This window comes from Canis aureus, chromosome 17 (assembly GCF_053574225.1).
Source record: "Canis aureus isolate CA01 chromosome 17, VMU_Caureus_v.1.0, whole genome shotgun sequence".
NCBI classification, from domain to species: Eukaryota; Metazoa; Chordata; class Mammalia; order Carnivora; family Canidae; genus Canis; species Canis aureus.
This window is the reverse complement of record NC_135627.1, coordinates 33168547-33181005: the sequence shown is the minus strand read 5'-3', so window position 1 is coordinate 33181005 and position 12459 is coordinate 33168547. Positions and strand designations below refer to the sequence as shown.

The 12459-nt window shown below is 39.2% G+C and overlaps 1 protein-coding gene across 10 annotated transcripts in view; it reads right to left on the bottom strand.

The window, feature by feature from the left end:
• The window catches only part of KLF12 (KLF transcription factor 12), a 591716-nt gene that overhangs the window by 538292 nt on the left and 40965 nt on the right, over positions 1 to 12459 (bottom strand). For all 10 annotated transcript variants that reach the window (XR_013355728.1, XR_013355729.1, XM_077855379.1 and 7 more), the window contains one exon: positions 8399 to 8477. The gene's annotated coding sequence lies outside the window, so the exon portion shown is untranslated. The remainder of the gene's footprint in view (positions 1 to 8398; positions 8478 to 12459) is intronic.

Below are 12459 nucleotides of genomic sequence, written 5' to 3'. Positions count from 1 at the left end.
TCCCTGAGGCTGGCGGAGGGTTGAAGTGTGGTTGTGCTGCCCTATGCTGTCATTTCAAGTGCTCTCTTTGATAATCAGGTCACTCAGTGGTCTCTAAGCTCTATAACTGCAATAAGCCTTGCCAGAGACACTTGATCGGGGGCTCAGAAATGTGACACATTTGACACCTATTAAAGGCATAGGGTGAAGGTTCTGAGGTATGTTTGGAGAGAAGGGTGAGGGTCATTAGGATGAGCCTAAGCAAAAGATAGTTAGGACCCAGTGAATATGAATCCAATAAATAGATGGATGCATCAAACTTCCAGATATAAAATAAACAAGTCCCAGGGATGTAATGTATAGCATAGTGACTGCAGTTAAGAATATTGTAATGTATATTTGAAAATTGCTACGACGCTAATCTTCTAAGTTCTCAACACAAAAAGAGAAAAAAATCGTAACCATGTATAGTGATAGAAGTTAATGAGACATGATCATTTCACAATATATACAAACATTGAAACATTAAATTGTACACCTGAAATGAATACAGTGTTATATGTCAATTCTATCTCAATTAAAAAAATATATCAATGGATGCATATATGGTAGAAGTCATGTGCTGAGAGAGAATGTCTGACTAATTCAGGGTGCAATTAGCCTGTCAGGGAATGAGGGAGATGCAGTTCTACACACACACACACACACACACACACACAACTCTGTGCTTAGAAGAAGGAGTAGATCTGTTTTCTTTGTGCTTTAAGTAGTAAGAAATTTTGATGACAGATATGTCAAATTATTTCAGAGAGATCTTGAAATCGTGCCCAGAGATGTCTGTGAGGTCATGAGCAGAAGGGATGCAGACAAGAATCAGCAAGTGAAAGGAAGAAGGGGTGAAAAAAAGGTACCCTGTAAGATTTAGGGGGGAGAGAGACCCGGAAGGAGAGGGGTATGGGACACTGAGAAGGGTAGGACCATAAGACATGCCAAAGGAAGTGCTGAAGGATGTGTTAGGGAAGGGGTGGGGCAAGAACAGCTTCTTTGCTAGGAAGCTCACCTCCTTTTCTGGGAACAAGAACTGTGGGCATTGGGTTCTAAGCTCTGCCAGGCACTCATTATGTCTGACATGCCAGTGACTGATGGTCTTATTCCATCAAACATTAAAAAAAAAAAAAAAATCAAGGCTGCAGTAAAAACGAACCCAGCATTGTGTAGTTAATCTTTTTCCTTCTAACCATTGTGTGCATTAGTCACCACACTGAAAAAACAGTGAGAAGATAGAAGTGCCAAAAGTGGTAAAGAAAACATGTCAACATTCAAAGAATAATTAATGAAAAGTGTTGCTGTTTCAACATCACAGAGGAAAGTCAGTCTCAGTCTCACCCAGTTCTTCTAAAAAAATACCCAGGAACTCCATCCCCTGGAAACAGCCACACCTTGCTTTCTGATCTGAGCCCATCCTTGGTGCAAGTTTAACGAAAGTGTCCTCACCATGGACCTGAGCCTGGTGCCTGATGTGTCTGGATCAATTACCCAGGTAGCCAAGTGCTCACTAAAGTGAGGCCTTCCTTGCAATCTTCATCCTTGATGGTCTAATTTTTGCTTTTTGTAGTGTGAGTTTTTACTGTTCAGATCCTCACTGTGACTGAGCTTCTGGCTGAAAATGCAGTGCGCTTACCTAAGTTTCCAATGCACTGCTTCCCTCTTCCTGCTTCCTCCAATGGATTCAAATTCTTCCATCTTTCCCCATCTTCCCACTCTCCCCTGTCAGGTTGGAAAGGCCTCACTCTTGAGTTGGCTGGCTGGTGTTCAAAGTCATGTTCCTAATCCCCATACCTTGAGGAAGATACTCTCAAGAGAAAACAAGCACTGCAAGCTTGATCTGAAGGGTCAGTCAGTCAGGGCTGGCCCTGCCAGTGAGAGTTAGTTAGGGAACCTGATATGTAATATTCCTCCTGGCACAGAAGGTTCTGTTGACCTCCAGGTTCAATGACTTAAGACGACTATGGACAGTTTCCAGACCCCACTTGCAAGTGGGCAGGGGCAAAGCTTCTAATTCTGCTAGGCTGAGTCAGTCAGTGGTGCCCAGATGGGTGTGGCTGAGGACACAGATAGCAGGTAGTCCTTAGGGGAGGTGGGGATGGGGCTGGGATAGGCTAGAACTGACAACTGTTGTTCAAGGTCATTTAGTAGGCACCCCACCCCCACAAGGACTGTGCCAACCATACCACTTTGTGCCCTGTTTCATGTGCATTCATTTCCCCTTTGTTAATCCTTTAGTTGCTAGAAATCATATTGAAAAATAGAATTACAGATGTGATTTTTCCAGAGGCTCATATTTATTAACCCAAACCTTCTTTACTATTGAATGATTCTTGTTGCTAGGCTCCCCTTCCAAAGGATTCCTTAGATGGGGCTGCCAGCGGAGTCAGTGGACTTCACCTGTCCTTAGATATGAGAACTTGAGCTGTTGCTCACTTCTGCAGGGCCTATCACAGAAACATTGTCAATCCTTCAGCCCAAGCTGTTTTATTTTTATTTATTTGTTTGTTTAGTTATTTATTTATTTGAGAGAGAGAGCATGCACACATGTGTGCGTGCAAAGAGAAGGAGGGGCAGAGGGAGAGAGAATCTCAGGCAGACTCTGTGATAGGCATGAAGCCAAGGGTGGGAGGGCTTCATCTCAAGACCCTGAGATCACTACCTGAGCAGAAACCAAGAGTTGGATGCCCAAATGACTGCGCCACCTAGGTACCCCAGTAAATTCTTTCTTTTAAACCATCTTAATGAAATCAGGAATATTTAACTATAACTACCAGCTCTATTCCCTTTTTTTCTTCCCACTTTCCCTTCCCTCTGCTTTCCTCCTTTTCTTCCTTCCCTTCTTCCTTAATTTCTGACTCTGAAATAAGTAAGTTCGAAGTTTGAGTCATCTCCTTGTTAGGACAGATTATTTTAGCATAGGATTAGAAATCCCTAGTTCAGATTATTTCTATTCATAATTTATTCTTGTAATACTCTTGGAATCTCTATCTATCTACCACCTCTTTACCTATCCACTTACCTATCATCTATCCATCCATCTATGTATCTATTATCTATCTGTCATCACCTCTCTATCTAAAGAAATACTGTTTTTAGAATGTGATGAGAAATGAAAGTTTGTGATTAGCTCTCTTTTCTAAATAACATTAATCTAAAGCAACATTTAAAAAATGGACTCTTACATTACTTGCATGGAGTCAGCTGAGTTACTTGTTAAAAGTACAGGAATCTCTATGAAGGCTGAGAATCAGGATTACTGACAAGACTGCTCCTCCTATCTCCATCATTTTAAAGCACGTTATATTTCATGAACTCTGCATATGGAGACTTTGTGAATCACAATGCATCACAGAATATAAAGGACTATTTTGAAGTGGTAGCTAAATGGTGGTAAGGTATAAACATACATCTGGGAGCCACCTCAAATCCTTTGTAGAAATTAAAATTATGAATAAATAAAAATGGAAGGGTATATAAATAAATGAATATGCAAAAAATATCTTTAAGTAGCTACATGTTTGGGGTTTTTTTCCTGTTAATTCCTACCTTGAATGGTTTATCCTATCCATTCTTCAAAGAGATTAAATCTCTTTCCCATTAAAACTTGACAGCTTGTTAGAGCCCATGGAGCTATCGGTCTTCTAGAATAATAATGCTTTTTTAAATTCACCAGTATTTCTCAATGTTCCATAAAACACCAGTTCTTGAACTATCTCTACCATTATTAAAAAACAGTAACATGTTTGTGAAAGTTCAGCATACATGAATTAGGGAAATACTATAAATTATATATTTGCTATTTAAGCTATATACTGCTTGTTAGCTTATTGCAGATTCTGGAAGTCTTGCAGTAATAATTTTTTTTTTTTCCTTTTTAAAATCAAGGTTTCTAAAACTTACCTGACCAAAGAGCCTTTTTCAGAAGTATAACATTTACCAACAACTTTCTCTCTCTCTCAAATCTGATCTATACTTTCTGTTTGCTCATTATTGTCAAGCCTTGAACTATCTTTTATATTTATTGTTTAACCCTCTTCTATACATTTGTAACAAAATGATCTCTACTCAGTATATGTATATGACACCTAGGATTGTATGTTTAGGGTATTTTACTGAGTAAATGATCCTGTTCACGTCTGTTAGTAGGACCATTGCTAAGTGTGAGCATAGTCTTTTTGGAAGACAGTGGACTTTCCAGAGGCAGGTCTTGTGACAGAAAATGAAAATTAAGATAGCAGGGTCTTGCTATCTTTTATGGCTTTTGAATAATTATTATTATAATGATAGTAATATTAATTACCATTTATTGTGCACTTATACTCTGCAGTGTGCCAAGTGCTTGTTATTTGATTCTGAAAACAACCCAGTGAGGAAGGCATTATTATTTTTTTCAAAACGTTATTTTCCAAAGGATAATAGATATCTCCTGGTTTACATCTATACAGACATGTGACAAAACTGGGATTTGAACTCGTATCTATCTGACATCAAGTCCACAGTTATGATCATTCTATTGTTGGCTGAATGTGGACGTCTTTGAGCATGCTTCCATGCTGGCAAATTTTAAAGTTGGTCTCTTGCAGATGGAGTGACAGGAGAGCTCAGCAGTAAGGCAACTCCCCAAGATAAATATATATACATCCTAAGCCATATGATCATGTGCCATGATTGGTGTGTGCACATGAGTGTATATGTGAGTGTGTATTTATTTCTCTTTTGTTATCCCTTGGTTGCTAATAAACCACATTTGAATATTTAGGATTTACTTCATTTATGCTCTGAGTAATTAAAGAAAAGATAAGATGGCTATAATTGGGGAGCTCAATGGGAAATAGTGTCTCCCCTCAGAATGGTAGGCACTGTGCTTGTCAGACAGAGGATGCCAAGGGAAGAAGGTCAGGAGAAAAGACTGGTGCCTGCAAGAGTTGCCTGCTTTCACTTCTATCAAGATGTATTTTCTACTGTCTAGAACTTATATTTGGAAATAATCATTTCTTCACACTTCTTCTTTGAGAAATATTTAGTAAATTACTAGGAGGAAGTAATCATTTTTATTATCCTTTAAGGACCCATAATGCTTAGCATGGTAACTGGTCCCAGGTAGGTGCTCAATAAATACTGGTTAATAAGAGAACAAACCCTTTCTCCAACTTGGTAAGGGATGGTCTTTGGGAACAAAGAAAAAAAAAAAAACACAAAAAAAAACCCTCTTTACTCAGCACACTGAATGTGCCAGAATGTAATTTTGAGATTGATAATGAGATATCACATCATTGTTTTTGAAGTATGCTCATTTGCTTAGGGTATACAGACTAGTTGAGTTTTTTGTTGCTTATCAATTATATGGCATTTAGCCTTTTATGTTGTATCATTTAGCAGCAGGCTACTAATCAGAATTTCATTTAGCTTTCAATTGCATGATGTAGTGAGACCCAAAATGGATATAATTTCAGGAAGGTGTTTTACCAAATTATTTTTGACCTGAAAAGGATATCCACAAAGCAGTTATCTGTAGCTTCTATTATATTGAATGGGTTCGACTTAATTAAAATTGTGTCTCTAGTCTAGAAATTATTTTCTAAGAAATGCTTTCTTGCTAAATAAGCCTGGTATATACACAGGAAAACTAACTTTATCCAGTGACTGCTACTGCATATTGAGGAGAAAAATGTATTTCCATAAATTTCAAATAACACTTTTGTTAGGTTTTCTTAGGTTCTACTCTAATGCCATCATCTATTGAGATGACACCTAGTTCTCTTAAAGAAGTTAGAAATGAACGGTTTCAAGTTTAAGTTGTAATTTGTTCAAGTCTCTGGCTAACGCTGGGATCAGCATGGACCAGTGAGTAGACACAAGAAGAAAAACGAATGAAAACCCCCCCAGCACGTGACCTGAATAAAGATACCCGAACTCCAGTTCCAGTCCTGTCCCTCCTTGCTTTGGGGCCTGGGGCCTGTGCATTACAAATCAAGAGGCTGGAAGTTGCCCTTCTCACCTTTGTTGTGAAGATGAGCAGTTGAGTACCAGTGTGGATCTGGGTGGGATTGTAGTAAAGGTTAGTGTTGTAAATCAACTGTAATGAAATCCTTAGCTGGGGATGATCAACCCAGTGAGTAAATTACTGTGGGTGAGATCACGAGGCTTTCAGCCTACTGTGAATGGGTAAGATTGAGCTAAGACTTCTCATTGGTGATGACGGTGGGGTGGGCTTATCAGCAGTGAGCTTTCCTTTTATTTTGTAGAAGATTCTGAATTGGGTTTCTCTCTAAGATTTTTGTGAACTATTGCCATGTCATCTGGAAATGGCCTACGATTTATAGGGAGACTCACTGTCATTCACCAGTCTCATTTTTAAAAAATGATTTATTTATTTATTTATTTGAGAGCGTGAGAAAGAGAGTGTGCACAAGGGGTGGGGGCAGAGGGAGAGGGAGAGAGGCAGACTCCCCACTGAGCACAGAGCCTAACATGGGGCTTGATCTCCTGACTCTGAGACTATGACCTGAGCTGAAATCAAGGGACGGACGCTTAACTGATGGAGCCACCAGGACCCTCACCGGTATCAATTTTAATCACACTTTAACTCTTATATTACACATGAAAAGGCAGAGTAAGAATTAAAAATTTTCTAAGTATCACTGGGGACATTTTTTTTTAATTCTTTAAAAAAAAATTTTTTTTTAATTTATTTATGATAGTCATACAGAGAGAGAGAGAGAGAGGCAGAGACACAGGCAGAGGGAGAAGCAGGCTCCATGGACCGGAAGCCTGACGTGGGATTCGATCCCGGGTCTCCAGGATCGCGCCCTGGGCCAAAGGCAGGCGCCAAACCGCTGAGCCACCCAGGGATCCCTGGGGACATATTTTTATATATTAATTGATGATTAACCTTCCCTTTTTTGGTTGTCACAGTTGTGACACTCTCTTTAGTCAAGCAGCAAATCCATGAGGCATCAAAGAACAGAGAGAAAAAAGAGGGAGATATTTGGCTCTTGGGAATCTTCAGAAGTCAAGGTCAAAATATATGGCAATGTTTGGAAGGACCTTTGATCAGTCAGGGCTAGTTTTCCCAATAGTGATGTCTAGACTGTGGGAAGTATATGGGCAGTGGGAAGTATGAGCCTTAGAGGCTGGCTTGTTCCCTGGAAACCTTGCTGCCTGTACTCTTTGGCCTGAGGCCCAGGATCTGGACAAGGCTGGAAACCTGAGACATAGAGCTACCTTTCCTGAGTAGGGCTTGAGAGAGCAGCAGGGCTTGGGAACAGAGGAAATGTCCTGAGTGGTATTCTGGCATGTGGACCTGTACGTCAGCTTGCCAGGGTCCCCACACACCTCAGCGTGACAGGAGGAGAAACAGCATTTTCCCATGCTACCAGGAGGAATGCAACCACGGCACAGAAACCTGGCAGTCCACAAGTAGCTTGAGGGAGGGTCAGCATGTGGCAGATGCAGCAAAAAAATGTGTGGACTGATAACCAAGATCCAAAGCCCACTCACCCCCCTGAACCCCCATTGAGAACTTAGTACTTTAACAGAGTCCCCCAGAAAGTTAGATGCAACCTGACAGAAGGTCATAATTAGATGGAAATCAAGTTTTGGCACCTGGGAGCCTGGGAGCTTGCTGTGGAAAATGATTTGGGTTATTTCAGTTATAGATAATACAAATGATGTACTTATATGTTTGATGTTATGGACCCAAATTAGTTTCCATAGAACAACTGCATTAATATCCTCCAAACTCCAGTGCAACACTGGATGCCTCTGTTGCCTCTTTCCAGATGTGTTCAGCTGGACCTATCTTTCCCTGTTTGACTTTCATTTCTGAATTCTGGTGAGTGATGTTTTGATAGGTAATTAACAGCTATTCTCTGCAGTAGTTGAACAGTCTGGTTTGTATTAAATGACTAAGGTCACTTAGATACATACCTTATCATTACCTGAGGGGACTGAACTGCTTCTCTTACACATTAACTTCTATTATCTTCCCATTCAGAAAAAAGAAAAACTACACGTGTAAGAGAACATTTTTAGAATTTTATGAATCATGATTTTTGCCACTAAAAACTAACGTTTGGTTAGCATTGAGAGCAACTGCCCTCAAAACAGTTTGTCTCAAAAAAAAAAAAAAACCAAAAACAAAACAACAACAAACAGTTGGTCTCAGTCCTCTACCATGGATATGATAAGACAATAGTTTCCTATGACTTTTTAAGGGTTTTTTTTTTCCTCTTCCTGCTGGCAGACAGCGGTGGGGTAGGACATACTAGACAGAGAGACAGAGAATCCAGATCTTATTTGCACGTCTCCACTTACCAACTGGGGGACTGTGCTAACGTCATTTCTCTTTCTTGTGCCCCAGTTGCCTTACCTGTGAAATGAGTGTTTCTTGATTGTCTTTCGAGTCCTTGTTAACGCAGAGATGTCTTGGCTTCATGGGTACTCATTCTCTGTGAGGTGGAAACCAAGACAACCCAAGATCAGTAACAGGCACACAACTATGCAAATACACTGTTATATTTTTGTAGATTTTTGTAAATTAGATCGTGTCTCTTTGTCACTGTCAGTATTGGTGATCCACGACTCACATTCAGTGGATGAAAAACACAGTTTGGATATATCGTTGCTACTAGGAGAAATAGAAAATGGGGATGGGCATCTGATTTCTAGGGTGGATATACACTATGGAATTCTCTATCATCATCTCCAAATACTCCTTATCCTTCTTCAATTTCACCAGTAACCAACTGCTCAGTTTGGGTTCCCCCAGAAGCAGATTGTGAGACAGGCAACTTATATTTGGAGGTGATCCCAGGATGGCTTGTACAAGAGTGAGGCAGTAACACAGAGAAGAGAAGAAAGCTAAGAGAAGTACTTGGTGACCCATCCTGCCAGGGACCTCTAGAAGACTGAGTAGGACATGCCCCATAGCTGTCTCCCTCTGCTGGGGTGGGAGAACTGGGGTATTCACACACTGAATTTCTCTCCTTTCCTGGTGAAAGGTATTAATTCCCCCAAATGTCAGGCCTGTGCCCTGGATAGGCCAGGCATGCTCCTGTGGCCAGGGAAGGCCCTAGGGCAGAGAGCCACAGATGCTTGTGGTAGGTAGCAGGTGGTGTGTATGGAAACAGGATTGGGGATGCCAAAGGGTTTTGGGCAGGCCACCAACAGCATCTGCCACACTAGCCTAATCCAGGCAATAATACTCACATTGCTCCAAGGATTCTCCTTCTAGCTTCTAATTTCACTTATTCTCATTTTATACTTATCATCTAGAACATACTTCCTTGGATATTAAAGCTTCTTTAATACCTTCTTCATCTCTGTGTGACTTCATTTTGTGTTACTCACTGGCATCCCCTCTGCCATCCATCCCACCCACCCTTACAGTTTTGCCTTCCATTCTTTGCTAAGCTGTTCCTTCCACTTGGAATGGGCTCTTCAGTCATTTCCAATCCCTTCGTGTCCTTCTTAGCACACAGAATGTCTTATAGAGAACACAGCTAGTGCCTTAAATATTGTTTTTCTAGATCAAATTACATATCCTCTCAGGGATTATCTCTTTCCAAAGGTCTTTCCTACACTACTTTAAGTATTCCTTTACTCAATACCCAACAGTCCTTGTTTTCTACACCTTTCTTTTTGCCTACCCAACATTATTAATCTTTTTAGTGTAAACATAATTAAGTCAAGGAAGCCTTTTCTGAGCCCTGGGATATCTGAGCCCCATTCAATGCTTGGTCTTGGTTGTGCTCATACTTATAATTTCTGTTCATTTTCTTTTTTAAAGAACTTTGTTATTTATTTATTTATTTATTTATTTATTTATTTATTTAGGAAGCATGATCAGGGGGAGGGTGAGAGGGAGAGGGAAAGAGAGAATCTCAAGCAGAGTCCATGCTGAGCATGGAGCCTGAAATGGGGCTTGATCACAAGATCTGAGATCATGACATGAGCCGAGATCAAGGGTTGGAGGCTTAAATGACTCAGCCACGTAGGCACCCCAATTTCTGCTTATTTTTGATCAGTCTTCCAGGATATATTTCCAAGGCCATGTGGCCCAGTACCATGGTTTTACTGTATTCCTAGAACCAGTCCAGTGACTGGCACATAGTAGGCATTGATTAAAATTCACTGAATCATGGTATGAATAAACAATGTCATTTTGGGCTGATTGACATTCTAAATAATAATTGGTTTTACTTCTGAGCATTTTTCTCATGAATTTATAAATATATTAAAAATGGAAACCATTTCTCCTACAACCCCTCTAGAGTACTGTATGTGATGTACTTCATACATTAGGATCTTCAAAGTGTTTGTAAATAAATTAACTCGATAACACCAAGGTTCCACACTGAGTGCTCTGGTAAGAGATAACTTGGACCACCAGAGATATGCTGCTCTTTCTCAGGTGAAATATAGCAACAATTCAACTAGAGTAAATTAATTATAGGAGAGGGACTAAGTAATAAAATTGGGTTTCAAACAGAAAAAGAGTGAAGAAATATATCCTGTGATTAGGAAGGATAATGAAGTTACTGAAAATAGATACTAATTCTAAATGCATTGGGAATGTTTGGAAAGATAAAAATATTGGGATATGTGTGTCAATTGGTCTTAATAACATACACCAAGAAAAACAAATTAAAGAGCAAAAGCAAGCACAAGATTTGTAGTCAATACATTTGAAAAAAAAAAAGTAGGTAATGGGAGCAAAGCAAACTAAATTTTAAAATACAAAAGAAGTTAATCAGTTTAGATCAATCTGCATTAAAATAGCAGAGAACAGACCTAGAGTTTAACAGAATAATATCAATTATCATTATAAAAAAAATCCTACTCTGAAATGTGTTTTCCTGGTAAAAATACAAAATTAGAAAATATACAAAATAGAAGAATATTATCTCCACATCAAAAATTTTATCTGCTTGTAGACTCAATTTCTGCAATATATAGGCAGGTCTGTTCAAAACGGAGGCAGAAAATTTTTTAAAAATCTCAAAATAAAAAGTACTTTGGCTTCAGCATTTAATAGAGTGTGACAGGAGATTTCATTTGCCCAAACTAGTCAAACAAGATTGTGTTGAAGCATGCTAGCTTTCCTGGAACATTATCTGTAAAACAAAAACAAAAACAAAGAAAAATTTAAGAGGAAGTGACAAAGGAACAAAACATCAAGTATTAACAAATAGATATTTGTATTCTGAGCAATGAAGAGCCTTGACTGGAATGGAACTTGGTTCCAGGAGTAGATTATATGCACCAGACCTGAGGGAAAACAAGGAAATCTGGGCTCGTTTCCTGGCATAATTGGGGCTAAAGGAGCTGAAAATGCAGTATGTGGCAGTGATAGAAAGGTGACAGCTTGGGGCAAGCAGTGGTGAAAGAGTTTGTTTTCTTGCAATCGCTTGGAATCAAGTGCACTCTGAAGGCAAGGCTTTGGGTTATCAACTTGCTGCAGTTGCCTGACAGCATGAAGGAATTCAAGGTGTTTTTAGCTGCATGAGGTGGCTTTAAAAAAAGGGACTGACAAATTTAAATATTAAATTCGCAAAACAAATTTAAACCCAGCGACTCTATCTGATGATTTTAGTAGAACCTTTTGACTCCTATCCGCAGAGCTGAGGTCCCAAGAAACAAATGAAAAGATTTGGCCACTATGCTATTTAACACGCCTGGTCCTAAGTCTTATCTAGGGAAGTTGAAGTATTAAATGGGACAGAGTAAGACCATGAATATTGAAATAAGACTTATGAGAGGATTCAGAGGCCTTGGAATATCCACAAACTCCAAATTCTCTAAGCTTCTCCTGCCAGTGGATGCAACCAAAGTAGTTTAAGCAGATTCTTTTATCTTATGTGCTATTCTTCCCTTTCTTGAGCCAGTTCTCTTCAGGTTCTAAGCCTATTTGCCCCATTTTCATTTCAAACTGATAACGAGAGTTAGATTTTAGTTGTGGTGTCTACCTTAGTAGTAGGTTACAATAAAATACATGTATTTACCATTTTCTATGATAATATATATGGGGAAAATATGTAGGACTAACTTCTGAACGAGCTCAACCAAAGAGTGAAAAAATAGAGTTTAAGCTAGTGGTTTTTGTTTGCTTGCTTTTGTGTTTGTGTTTGTTTTGTTTTTGTTTTTACATAGGCACAGTTATCAGAATTCACTGAGAAAGCAACATAGTTTTAATTCTTAGGTGACCTGAGTGACAGGAATCTTACTGAATGGTTATAACGCTAAAGAAAGTTAAGATGCCACAAGTGATTAGCTGTAAGATAAAGAAAGGAATCAAAAAACCGCGTTAGAATATGAATCTTACCTTCTTCCTGTGTTTCCTTAAATAGGTACAGAAAAGCCTGTCCTTATTAAGGCTTTGAGAAATATTTCAAATGGAGAACCAGTGTTATCTTTATAAAATGTGATTGT